Source organism: Zonotrichia albicollis, chromosome 31 (genome assembly GCF_047830755.1).
Source record: "Zonotrichia albicollis isolate bZonAlb1 chromosome 31, bZonAlb1.hap1, whole genome shotgun sequence".
Taxonomy (NCBI): domain Eukaryota; kingdom Metazoa; phylum Chordata; class Aves; order Passeriformes; family Passerellidae; genus Zonotrichia; species Zonotrichia albicollis.
The window spans coordinates 3,102,996-3,114,538 of record NC_133849.1 but is presented as its reverse complement, the minus strand read 5'-3'; the positions used below and the strand labels follow the sequence as shown (position 1 = coordinate 3,114,538).

General features: G+C 48.9%; 1 long non-coding RNA gene across 1 annotated transcript; it reads right to left on the bottom strand.

Moving 5' to 3' along the window:
• Positions 1 to 218: 218 nt before the first annotated feature.
• LOC141725923 (uncharacterized) lies at positions 219 to 10,054 on the bottom strand. The gene is made up of 3 exons (XR_012577491.1): positions 9,049 to 10,054; positions 8,376 to 8,473; positions 219 to 4,023 (listed from the first exon to the last, which is right to left on the bottom strand). It is a non-coding gene; the product is annotated as an uncharacterized LOC141725923 (long non-coding RNA).
• Positions 10,055 to 11,543: the final 1,489 nt, after the last annotated feature.

The following is an 11,543-nucleotide window of genomic DNA, read 5'->3' as shown; positions in this document are numbered from 1 at the left end:
GTCTTGAGGATGTTTTGGGGGGATTTGGGGAGGGTGTGGGGGGAACTTGAGGGGATTTTAGCGGGATCTGGGGGTGCTTTGGGGGGGAATTTGGGGAGGGGTCTTCGGGAGGTGTCACGATCCGTCCTCACAGACGGGTTTCATGATGGTTCATGGATTTGATCTTAGGGTGCAAAAAGAACCAACACGGTACAAAGAGGTTTGCAATGATCATCGAAACAAATGCACCTTTATTGAATGAGCACAGCAAAATGCGATAGAGGGATTAAGAGAGAGAAAAAGATGGGGGAAGAGAGAGACAAAAGAGAGAGAAAGAGAGAGGGGATAGAGCTACCAAACGTAGAGACGAAGTCCTTTGGTCCAGTCCAGTCGAGGACCCGCCTGTGGCGTCAGGGAGATCTCAGCGGCCCAGTTCATCTGGACCCCAAATATACTCCTTTTCATTGGGGCAAGGGGGATGGATTTTGCAGCCGAAACAAAGGTAGTTTATTGTATCTTCGGGGGGGGCGGTGGGAAATAAGGATACACACAGTCCAAGTTTGGCAGCAGGCGAGAGTCATTGTTTTTGTTGTCCACTGCCTACACCTGCAACATCCATCTTGCTTTGGGCAGCTTTCCTTCCTCGCCCTGTACACCTCCCCCGAGTTGGGGCTTTCAGTCCCAGTCTCTGGAAGAAGGTGAGAGGGGCCTTCTCACATAGGGATTTCATGTCTCAGTCCTTTGATGAAGAGGTTTCTTACATCTCTACTTGTCTGTCACGGTGGTTATGAATGGTCTTCTCCTGGGGGAGGGGACCACCCTAAACCAGCCAGGCTGAGAGGTAGGGAGGATTCCAGAGCTGTTGTGCAAAAGGGCAGGATGCCCTGTGAGCTCAGTGTAGCGTATAACAAACAACATCTGTGAAAACAGCAACTTAACAACACTTTCAGGCCTCAGTCACATGACTTCAGCAAACGGGGGTTTTAATTTTTTGGTGGTCTCTCTCCATGACAATCGTAAGGCAGACGAGGGATATTTCAGACAGACTTTCACAACACGGAACACACTTGTTCCCCCAGCTCCAGACAACTTGATGCAGGAACAAAAACATTCCTGCAGGACCCACCAAAGGCCGAGGGGCATTTGGCCACTTTCCCTTCCACACCGCACGCTCGGGCAAATTGCGCAGACCAAGCAGCCTTTCCCCTCTTCCCCATTGGCCTGAAGACACTGATGCCGAATTTTGCCCCAAAAGGCAAGAATAACTGCCTAAGAGACTCAGCTTTAGTCAAATAGGCAGGAGGTATTTTATTGCGACACGTCGGAGAAATCACAAAAGGGATTTCTAAATATCTCATGACAGAAGCAGGCTTTTATACAGTTTTGGCTGCAGGGTTACATCATATCATATGCATAATCATGTCTTTGTATGCATATTCATAAGAGGCATGGTGTGGGCGGAGCATGGGCGGAGACATCTATTTTGAGGATTATTCTTCGTGGTCCTTCCAGTTGCCTTCATCTCTGGCAGGGTCCCTTGATGAGTCTTCCTCTTTAAACCTTTGAACTCCTATCCTAATATGGTCAATTCCCGGTGTACTTGGCTTGGTCCCCATGGCTTGGCAAGGCTCTTAGGGTCAGTTTGACATTGTTGGCTCTGAACATGCTTAGCTCGTCAATTCCCCTATCCCTGTCTCTCTTTCCTGTTTGCCCTGCTTACCAAACTTCAAACAGAAGAATCCACCAGGATTGCTTTTGGATTAATGAGTAACCTGGTGCACAGCATCATCAGCAATTCCTGAATGTGGATGGGGCGAACCCCCCGTGAGACCACCCGCCGGTGATATGGGATATGGCTCCAGCGTCAGGGGTCGCGTCAGTAGCTAACCGTGGAATGGGATAGGACTGTTTAGGATTGATTTTCAGTTCGTGGCGCTGCCTTATTTTGATCAATAATGCCCTATAGGTACCACTGAAAACAAAATTATGTTCATAGGTTGCAAAATGCTGATCGGATGGGCAGTTTGGGGCTTCATTTCCCCCCTTTTCTTTTAATTTACAAATTCTTTTGTCTAATTCTAATCCTATAGGGCACTGATACGCTCCTACCATAGCCCAAACCATTTGAGTCCTTTTCATTATAATTCTTAGTCTCCACCACATGCAAATATTTGTGAGAGTTAACAGTAACAGAGCTACAATTACTATTAGCATTGGATGCACCAGGTGGTTGAAGACCTGTGTAGCTGTTGGGGAGTATCCTGTAAAGACATCTCACCAATGATGTTGGCCCACTTGTTCTACTTTGGTCAGGACATTTATTTTCTCTGAATTATGTTCTACCTGCCATACCATTCGTTTAGTTGTTTGATTCACCTTTTGCACCAATTCCTTCACTTCAGGATGTGCGAGCATTGCTTTAAGAATTTTAACGTCCATCCCTCTTGGTGAAGTTGCATACACAAAAGTTAATAGTGCTAGTCTCTCCTTGGCAACTATCTATAGTGACGTTTTGTCTAGGTCATCCTCGGCCTAGCATCCTAACTGCTTCACTTGCTACGGCATTGAGCATCATAACATAAACAAACTTCATCTTTCCTTCTGCTTGCCTTGTTTTTCCTTTCTTTGCTGTCTTTTCCCTAGTTTGCTAAATTGCCTATCGTAAGGCTGAATCAATTTTTGAATACACTGATCCAATTCTAAATCAGCATCTTTGGTTACAGGTATAGCGCGAGGTAAGTTTGAAGGCAAATCAGCTTTACAGCGAGCTGCTATAATGCGTGAGGCCTTAGTAATTTCGAATATTCTAAGTGTTTCCCGCATCTTCCATCTGAGATATGTTATAATTACTTGTTCTGCACTCTCAAAAAGCTGTAATCCTGTCTGTCCGGACAGGCCAGTACTTTGTTCAAGAGCTCTAACCCAGATAAGATTTTGAATCCACCTTCCAAGACAAGGTCTACACCATAAATATCCTACTAACCTTTGTGAATACCAATAAACCTGATTACAATCTGCACAATGTAAAGCTACCCATGCATTGCACTTATCATTATCCCTTTTACAAACATAACAAGGAAGCGAATGTAAGTAAGGACCAGTATAAAAATCTGTCTCTTCAATCCAATGAAACCAATCCAATGGTGATGATTGCAAAGCCTCTTTAGCCTTTTCACTATATGGGGCTAATAGCTCAAGGTCTCTCTTTAACGCAAGACGTATTTTATTTTGTAATCGAAGTTCTTGTTCACTATTGTCTCTCCCAACAACTATATCCTCCCACAACCGTAGAAGTGCCCTATTCATAGAAAATTAATTAGCAATCACCAATAACCTTATTTAGACAAGGTCGTTCCCCTTATTATTTTCCTTCCTTTTCTTATCTGTCTTCAGTCTTGCTGCTCCTACTGATCTCAACCTTTGCAATCTCAATCCCTGAAGAGTCTCAATGCAGGAGTCCAATGCTTTATCAGGATCTCCTTCAATGGGTCCCACCACAGAATGCTGTGTTAAGGGAACCAATTTTCTACACCTGGCAGAAGAGATATGTGACTTGCTTTGAGCTTTAACTCTTTTCACAATACACTGTACCTCCCACCGGTAATAGGCCAAAATCTTTTGCTCGGGTGACTCAAAAAGATTCAAAGCTAAGACCTTATCCAGCCCCGTCTGTTTCCTTAGTTCCCTCTGCCAGTTCCCTTCCCATGTGTATTTATGCTTATAGGTATCATACCATAAATCCCAGATCCCAGACTGCTCTAACCAGAAGGTTCTACTACAACCCCCACAATATAGAGCTACCCACGCAGCACAACAGGGGCTGTGACACTCAAGGCAGCGCTCCCTTGCTGGTCCTTTTATGCGGAAGGTCGATAGTGCTTCAACAGTGTTAATCAACTCCCTGGGCGTCCGGTAGTGGTGTGTCACTGCTTTGTCCACCGCTTTCGAGTGTCCCTTCAACTGTAGCAATAAGGGTTGCAAGATCAGCAGCAGCTTCCTCCCCAGACGCTCCTTGTCCCCTTCCGTAAGGTTGTCTACCAGATGCTGCATCAAAAACAGGTTTAGTCTGCTTGGCAGGCACCCACAAAGGCCCTGTTGGTGAGGAAACACAAAGATATCCCCGACCCCAGTACAATACTTTTGCGGGCCTTTTCATATCCCTACGCTGCAGCCCATATATAGTGGCCATATGTGTCTATGGTAACATGTAGGCTCGACATCCATTTATCATTTGATTGTAATGCTTTGCTTGTTGCTCCTATTACTTTTGCACAAATTCAACAACACTTTAGTTACTTCTCTTTCCTTATTTGTCCTGCAAGGGAATGCTTCAGGCCACCCAGAAAATGTATCAGTTAATACCAACAAGTACCGAAACCCCCCTTTTCTTGGGAGTTCAGAAAAATCAATTTGCCATACTTCACCTGGAAATTTACCTCGATTTATTGCTCCCTGGTGTATCCTAGTCCCTGTATTCGGGTTGTTCTTCAGGCATCGCTCACACTGGGATGTGACATGTTTTATGGTGGTAAATAATTTTGGCCCTGCTATCCTAGCCTGCAGGTACTGATAGAGCGGATCCAAGCCCCAGTGGGCTTTCTCATGTTCTGTTTTACAAACTGCCACATCACGTTTCCTGGTATTATTAACTGTCCCGTTTCCAATCTACCCTAACCATTTTCTAATATTTTGCCCTTATTCCTTTAAATCCATCTATGATCTGATTCCTGGTAATCTGGCTGGATATTGGTATCCAGCTCTCCTGGTATTAGGGCCGTTACTTTCACTTCCCTAGCCCTTGTGGCAGCCAATTTAGCTTCTGTATCTGCCTTCCTGTTCCCTATTTCTGGAATAGTATTACCTTTCAGGTGTCCCTTACAATACATTATGGCCACTTGTGCTGGGAGTTGGACCGCCTTTAGCAATCGTAGAACCTCCTCTGCATGCTTGACTGTTTTCCCTTGTGTAGTCAACAGTCCTCTTTCTTTCCAGATGGCCCCATGGGCATGTACGACGAAAAAGGCATATTTAGAGTCTGTCCATATATTAATTTGCATGTTCTCTGCCAATTCCAGAGCTCGAGTCAGAGCTATCAGCTCTGCCTTTTGGGCTGAGGTCCCTGCAGGCAAAGGGTTTGACTCAATTACTCTTTCTGTGGTAGTGACTGCATAGACAGCCATTCTTATTCCCTGCTTCATGAAGCTGCTGCCATCCGAGAACCAGTTGTCTGCATCTTCGAACGGCTCCTCTTTGAGATCCGGACGACTGGAGTAGACGGCTTCAATTGTTTCTAGGCAGTGGTGTTCGATGGATTCTGCTGGGGCTCTCCCTTCTAGAAATGAAGCTGGGTTCACAATGTTAGTTACCTGAATAGTTACGTCATCTGATTCAGCCAGGATGGCCTGGTATTTTAGGAATCTGGAGGGCGACAACCAATGATTGCCTTTCTGTTCCAGCACAGCCGACACAGTGTGAGATACCAGCACAGTCACTTTTGACACAACGTGAGCTTCCTGGCCTCTTCTATGTTAATTATCACTGCGGCTACTGCCCTCAGACAGCCTGGCCATCCTTTACTTACTTCATCTAGCTGCTTGGAGAAGTAGGCCACAGCTCTCTTATGTGGTCCCAACTGCTGTGCTAGGGCTCCTAGGGCCATCCCTTGTCGCTCATGGGAGAACAGCCAGAATGGTTTTGATACATCTGGGAGACCTAAGGCTGGTGCTCTCATTAGTTCCAGCTTTAACTTCTTGAAGGCCCCTTCTGCTTCGGGAGTCCACACTAGGACATTCTTGGATCCCTTCAACAAGTCGTACAATGGTTTAGCGAGTATTCCGTACTGGTAGATCCATAGCCGACACCAACCTGTCATTCCCAGAAAGGCTCGCAGATCTCTCACCGTCTCTGGTTTAGGCATCTGGCAGATGGCCTCTTTCCTAGCTGCTCCCAGGGATCGCTGTCCTCTGGAGACTTCGTATCCCAGGTACACAACTTCCTTTTGCACCAGCTGTGCTTTCTGTTGAGAGACTCGATATCCGCTTAAACCCAGGAAATTCAGCAAGGAAATAGTCCATTCAATGCATTCTTCCTCTGTCACTGTTGCTATTAGGAGGTCGTCTACGTACTGCAAAAGGGTACCATCTCCCAGCGTCCCTCCCCAATAAGGGTTTTGGCGAATTTGGTAAATACAGGAACTGATGAATTCCCATTTGTTTCCCAATTTTGTATTTAATAGGTTTCAAAAAGTTAGCCTTTTCTGGTTGGCCTGTTGCTCCCACAACTTGTACAAATTCATCACTTTTAGGTACCAATTCCTGATTTAAAACCGAAAAGGTTGCTCCTGTGTCAATCAAAAAGTTCAATTCCTTTTTACCTTCCCCTAGTTCCATGTTCCGAGTAACCTGTCCTCTGAGCTGCCACTGCTGCAGCCACTACTCGAGCTATCCTCCTGTCCTCCTTTTTCTTCTCCTCAACTTCTCTATTATTATATACCTTCCATGCCTCATTCAGCAGTGTCTCTAAGTTCTTATTTGCTGGATGCTCAAGTTTTTGTAATTTCTTCCTGATGTCTGGGTTACTCTGTCCCATCATCAACCCTAACAAGTGCTGTTTCCCTTCTTCTGTTGCTGGGTCCAGGGTGCATTACGCAAGCCCATCGCTATCAGTTTTCTATACTGCACTAATCGCTGATAGTGCTCTGCATTGCCCGGGTCCCACTCTGGTTTACTACTGGGAAAATTATCTTCTAGTCTCCCTGATAATACTTGAGCATGTCATCTTCCTGTTTCCAATACGAGTTCCCTTTCTGTATCCGTCAACTCCGACAGCATCACCTCTATATCCTCCCAATCAATATCTAAAGTCTTTGCCATTAACTCAAACCTCTTTGCTACTCCCTCTAGATTCCTCCTGAAATTCCTTGCCTCATCCCTCCAATTATTCAGATCACTTGTCGAAAACGGCACCTTTACTCTAGTCCTCTCCCCCACCATTGCCATAAGTTGTCGGAGAGGAGCTATGGTATGGTTCCCTTCCTCTCTTTGCTTTGCTTCCCCCCCGTGCCACAGATCTGGTATAGTACGAATGACTGATCCTCTCCCCGGGAACTTCTTCCTGTGGCTCAACGTCTTCCCTATTCTTTCTCTTCTCTGTCCTTTTTCCCCTCTTCCTGTTCTTCATTTTCACCTCCTATCTCTATTACACAATCCATCCGATTCTCGTCCTGCATTAGTCGCCCTTTTTGTATCTCCCGGCTCCTATCCTGTCCCGGGCTGCTGTCCCTCTTGTCTTCGGCTCTTCTCCCATCTCTCTTATCCTCTATCTGAATTACTATATTCAGTTTGTGAGTTGTTCTCCGCCTCCCTTTCGCTTGTCTCATTATCATTCTTCTCACTATATCTCAATTCAGAGACGTCGCCTCTCAATTTAGAGACGTCGCTTTCTAGTGAGTTACTTTTGTCCCCAGTCCTTGGTGTGCTGGTTTCCATTCTACAGATGCCTCCACTTCTGGGTGTGTGGTTATCCCCATATGGACTGAGTTCGGGCAGGCTACGTGTCTCCCTTTGGCTCTCCGCTCCTGACGGACTGCCTCCCTCCCCTTTGACTTCTAGTCTGGGCGGGCTGTCAGCATCCATGTAGCTTCCCGATCCCTGTGGACTATCTAGTCCCTGAGGGCTGCTTATCTTCTCATCGATCCCTGATTTTAATGGGGTACCCCCCTTGTTCCTCTTTTGGCCTGGGAAGAGGCCCTTCCCGCCCTGGAGCCAAGGGATGGTATTCCCACAGGCTTATTTCGCTCTCCTTTCCACTATCCCTTCTTGTTAACTTAAGACATTGTTGCCCAATGCTACATGCATCACAGCAACGTTCTTTAGGCTTTGAACCCTTCTTATCTTTTTCCAGGGCCAACACTAGAGGGTCCTGAGGTGCTACGTTTACCCCACACTCTTTTTGCCACCCTGGTTTATTTGTTAGGGTAAAGAACATGTCAGCATACATTACCTTGTCCCATTTATTAAGCCGGCGGAGGAAAAGCATCAATTGTAAAATAGTGTTATAATTAGTTGTTCCCTCTGACGACCATTTCTCATTGTCATCTAACTTGTATAATGGCCACCACTGTGTACAATATTTAAGGAGTGTCTTTTTACTTATGTTTCCCCCCGGAATTCCTCCCAAGTCCTTCCAGTGCTTTAAGATACATCCTAAGGGGGTTTTCATATTTACGTCCTTGCTCTGTTGACCTCCCATGGCTATTCTCTGCGTCTGCGTTTTTGGTTTAATCTCTTTCCCGCAAACACTGTATGTCAATTTATTTTAACACTTCATACACACAATTTCCAATCGCGTCTCATCCACTCTCATCCACACCCACACTTTAATCCAAACCGTCCTACCTTTCCGGTCTATCAAAGTATACCGCTTTACCACAAGATGTTGCTGGCAAACCGTATGGTACCGGTCAGCTTCAGGCTATTACACACCCGTAAAACAGCTGTAAACCAAGGTACAGTTTGCAGATACAGTATCACAATAAATTCTTACACACAAAAGAGGTTACAGTTAACACAAAATACCGAGTCCTTATCCGAAATTCGAACTTATGTCTTACCAAATTACGAGATTCTTGCGAACAACATAACAATGTTAAACAAAAGTATAACACAAATGTATCTCCTCAAAACCTTATCAGGGAAAGGGAAAAATTGGACAGGGTCCCAGGCTGGACACGTTCCCAGGCATAATTTAAAGATCCGGACAAAGCAACAACATTTAAAGACTCAACAAAGCAACAACATTAAAAAAAAAAAAAAAACAAAAAAACATACACTCTTTTAACAAATACTCTGATTCCAAATGGGGACTTTAACCCCGATACCAAATGGGGACTTTAACCCCGATTCCAAATGGGGACTCAAACCCCGATACCAAATGGGGACTAATACCCCGATTCCAAATGGGATTATGCCAAGGCGTCCCCTGGCTCCCGTCGGACGACCACATCTGGCCCCCGTTTCCCAATTAAAGCGCTTTGTTCCAAAATCAATATGCAATAAACAATTAAAATACCTCTTAATTGGAGCAGGAGATGCAGGAAACCCTTCGTCCACCAAAGAGCGCTGGTCCGGGGGGGGGGAGTCTCTTCTGACAAAAATCTGTCAGGGGCGCCCGAGGGTCCCGGCCCCGGACCTGGCTCCGGAGGACTCCTAAGGCTCCGCTCTCCCGTCTGGTCCCATCTAGGTCGCCAGATATGATGCCGAATTTTGCCCCAAAAGGCGAGAATAACTGCCTAAGAGACTCAGCTTTAGTCAAATAGGCAGGAAGTATTTTATTGCGACACGTCGGAGAAATCACAAAAGGGATTTCTAAATATCTCATGACAGAAGCAGGCTTTTATACAGTTTTGGCTGCAGGGTTACATCATATCATATGCATAATCATGTCTTTGTATGCATATTCATAAGAGGCGTGGTGTGGGCGGAGACATCTATTTTGAGGATTATTCTTGGTGGTCCTTCCGGTGCCTTCATCGCTGGCAGGGTCCCTTGATGAGTCTTCCTCTTTAAACCTTTGAACTCCTATCCTAATATGGTCAATTCCCGGTGTACTTGGCTTGGTCCCCATGGCTTGGCAAGGCTCTTAGGGTCAGTTTGACATTGTTGGCTCTGAACATGCTTAGCTCGTCAATTCCCCTATCCCTGTCTCTCTTTCCTGTTTGCCCTGCTTACCAAACTTCAAACAGAAGAATCCACCAGGATTGCTTTTGGATTAATGAGTAACCTGGTGCACAGCATCATCAGCAATTCCTGAATGTGGATGGGGCGAACCCCCCGTGAGACCACCCGCCGGTGATATGGGATATGGCTCCAGCGTCAGGGGTCGCATCAGTAGCTAACCGTGGAATAGGATAGGACTGTTTAGGATTGATTTTCAGTTCGTGGCGCTGCCTTGAGCATTTTGATCAATAATGCCCTATAGGTACCACTGAAAACAAAATTATGTTCATAGGTTGCAAAATGCTGATTGGAAAGGCAGTTTGGGGCTTCAACACTGTGCACCAAGAGAAAGCTCCTGGACACCCCGCTATCCAACAACAGCAATTTAATGTTCCTCTAGTGGGTGAAGGGAAAGGAAGTGCTGGCACAGGAGAGGTGTTCCCCGCAGGCTCAGGCGGCCCCAGCAGACACAGCCTCCCGGATCAGTTCTCCACAGCGCCGCGGCAGGACACTCAGCCACGGGCACACAGGAAAGGCCGCGACTCCCAGAGGCGGCGGAGTTGGTCTCGCATCCTCTGGAGCCGGGAGGAGGGAACGCTCTGTACAGCTAAAAGGATGTGCAGAGCTTGAAGCGCCAGGCATGAGATGGCAGGGCTGCTGTCATCCGTCATGTCCTGAAGGGCTGCAGAGAGAGAAACAGAGGCACAGTCAGAGGCTGGATCTGTGGGGAGCTGGGCAGAGCCTCCAGCCTCGTCCGTGCCACGCAGCTGCTGGCACGGCCTGGAGGAAGCAGGAGCCAAGAAGGACGAGCTGGCAGCTGCTGGCCAGGAATGTCCCGCAGGCCCCTGCAAGGTGTCTGCGCTGTGGCCCCGCTGCCCTTGGGGCGCGCAGGGAGAGGAGCCGTCGGCGGGCGGGCCAGGGAACGCAGCTGCCAGCGGCAGCCCCCGCCGAGAGCCCGCGGGCCTCACTCACCGCTGCAGATGATGCGGAAGTGCGGCTGCTGCCCTGTCAGGTAGCGCCCGGCCATCCCTGGGGAGCACAGAGCGTGTCCTGCCTTCAGAGGCACAGCGGCCGCCCACGGGCGCTGCCAGCCCTGAGGCCTCACGCCCTGCTGGCCCGGCAGGGCTCAGCCGGGCGCCTGGCGCACGCTGCCGCCCCAGGGCACGGCTGCCAGAGGGCGGCAGCAGCAATGCCCAGGCCAGCGGGGGCTGCACATGCCCGCGCCCGGATCCTGCTGCCGGCACAGCAGGCGGGGCCGGGGCCGAGCTGCGGCAATGGGGCGGGCCAGGGAGGGAGCCGGGCTTGGCGCTCACCCATGAACCTGACGGCCGTCTCTCGCAGGGGCTCCTGTACGCTCCGCAGGTACGGCAGGGCCAGGCGCAGGTGCTTGGCCGCTCGGCTCCTGTCCTCTGCCAGCTGCAGAGAGCGGCAGGGCACGGAGGGAAAGGATTGATGCGGGCCCTGCCCCTGGGCCGGGTGCTCCCTACGGCCGGCGCTGCTCCCCCTGCCCACAGAGCCCCGAGGCCCGGGCAGCAGCCGCAGGCGCTGGGCTCGGCACGGGGCACAGGGCCCGGCGAGCCGCGGTGCTGCCCCGCAGCAGAGCCCGGCTGGCTCGGGGCTCCGTCGGCACCGGCCTTGGGGCCAGAGGAGCCTGGAGCAGAGCCCGCACGGCCCAGGGAAGGGAGCGGCATGTGGGGCGCAGGCCGGTGCCCCTGCGTGCAGCACTGGGCAGGGGCCACAGCTGCCAGCTCCACAGACTGGGCGCTGTGGGCAGGCGGCTGCTGCAGGGATTGGGCTGGGCATTCCAGGCTGTCCTTCCTTACCAAGCACTCAGCAAATCTCCAAATT